The sequence below is a fragment of the Argentina silus genome (genome assembly GCF_951799395.1).
Source record: "Argentina silus genome assembly, chromosome: 12".
NCBI lineage: Eukaryota > Metazoa > Chordata > Actinopteri > Argentiniformes > Argentinidae > Argentina > Argentina silus.
Genome location: NC_139666.1, coordinates 6,280,656 through 6,283,155, shown reverse-complemented (window position 1 = coordinate 6,283,155; position 2,500 = coordinate 6,280,656).

Genomic DNA, 2,500 nt, shown 5'->3' with positions numbered 1-2,500 from the left:
GAACTGGTAATCCTAAAGGCCATGAATGGAAGCATATTAGACCTGTCTGTAAATTCTCAACCCAAAATACTACAAGCCTCTTCTTAGAGTAGGTCATCTTAGCTGTATCTCTGATATATTCTTTTAGATAAACAGATCTATAGCTCTATCCAAACTCCCAATCCATCCAGAGAGTTATTATGCATGTCTCTCAATTGAAGACGAAAAAACTCACTTGAATCTGTCTGCTACCATGTAATTCAGAAATGTTTCCTATTGAGGGGATATTCTCTATAAATTGATATGCAAAGACACATATCTGAATTGTTAAAATCTGAAAATACAGCTTCACTCCCATTCACTGCCATTGACTTCTGTTTCTAAGACTAAGTAAATGTTACAAATAATCCTTACAGGTTACAAATGCCTAATTGAAGTTACATGGAAGCCCTATGAAAGTCACTTGGAGTCCCTTCAGGTTCCTTGGAAGTCCTTTACAGATCTCTCTCTCTCTCTCTCTCTCTCTCTCTCTCTCTCTCTCTCTCTCTCTCTCTCTCTCTCTCTCTCCTCACCTATTCATAACTGAGGATGTCAACTGCAGTGACAGCCATCTCTTGTGAAACCATAATTTCTGCCACTCAGTAAGGCTAGGTAATGTAAACCATCTTCTTTTAAGCCATAATCTCTGTCACTCAATAAGGCTAGGTAATGTCAGCTATCTCTGTTGAAGCCTTCATCTCTGCCACTTAGTAAGGCTAGGTAACGTCAGACATCTTGTTTTAAGCTGTCATTCCTGCGTCACAGGCAAGGCTAACGCCAGCCACCTCTCCTGCCACTTACTTCAGCAAGGTCACATCAATAAACCATCTCCTATCTGCACTCTATCTGCAAAAAAAAATACAAATGCTTACATTGGTTGTACACCAAGTCACTTTGGGGATATTTAGTATATTTTGTTTCCTAACTTCCTAGCCCAGTAGAGGCTGGTGGAGGTAGAAATTGGAGGATGAGCCCATTGTATTCCATGGATTGGAGTGAGGAATGGTACCATACACACAGAATACCCACTAGAACAGTTAGTAGGCCATTCATATCGTAGGGCCCCGTTCATTCTAATGAATGTCTCTAAACTAAGCAGTGTCTAATTTCTCATGTATTCATCTCCACCAGCACACTATGGACATGTATACTTATACGCTGTCCTGTATGAATGGAACAAGCCGTGTTCCACTACATGAAGTGTATCAGGGGAGGTAGAAATCGAAGGACGGGCTATTTCTAATGCATGGAATACAATTAGGAATCGTATCAAACACACGTTTGAGGCTGGTTGTGGGGGAGAAATTGAAGAAGGCAGGCTCATTGTAATGCATGGAACGGTTTGAGGATTTTCATACCATTCCTCATTCCATTCCACACGCTATTCCACGCGCTATTCCACGCGCTATTCCACGCGCTATTCCATGCGTTACAATGAGCCCGTCCTCCGACGTCTACCTCCACCAGCCTCCCCTGACCCGTCTCTGGCTTAAGTCTCTTTGTTATTATCTTTGTCTCAGTGTATTTCTCTCACGTCTCAGCCCACGTCTCTGTGTTATCCGTGTCCCTGGTGTGCACTGCGTTTACTTAAGCAGGAAATGATTCTATTTGTAGCAATCCCACTACTGATCTGCCATTGTGAATAATGAACCACAAGGCCATCTCACACAACCTGTTCTGACTGGAGGAGACAGCCTTCCAAAGGTTGACTGTAGGGCTTCAGTCTACCTCCAGAACAGAGACGCAAGGTTTCATATCATACATATCATACTCTACCTGTATTTCAATCAAATTGGAGGACGGGCTCATTGTTATGCATGGTATGGAATGAGGAATGGTGTCAAAACACGCAAGTGTTTGATACCATTCCTCATTCCATTCTACGCATTATGATGAGTCCATCCTCCGATTTCTACCTCCACCAGCCTCCCCTGATTTGAAAGGCTTTAAACAGAGAATCATCATATTGTTATTTGAATGGCTATAGAGAAACATAACCAGTCAATTCAAAGAACAGCATGGAGAGCTAGACACACACATGCATGCGTACGCACGCAGCACGAGCACGCACATACACACACACACACACACACACACACACACACACACACACACACACACACACACACACACACACACACTTTCATATTAATTCCTGTGTCTCTGTTTCATGCATTATTGAATTGCCCTGACACCTAGGCAGACGGATTATTTCAGATGTAATTAGTAATTCATCTCATTTTAGAATGAAATAATGGAATTGGATAAAACTCGATGAAACTAGATGAAACTGTTTGTCTGGGGCAGGATGGACCTTAGTTAACCCGTCCAAACACCCCCCTCCCCCCCCTCGTCTTCTTCTTCCCTACACCCCAAAGGATCTATAGTCATATACACTCAAAGGTACACCTTGCTAGTACCGGGTTGGACCCCCTTTTGCCTTCAGAACTGCCTTAATTCTTTGTGGCATAGATTCAACAAG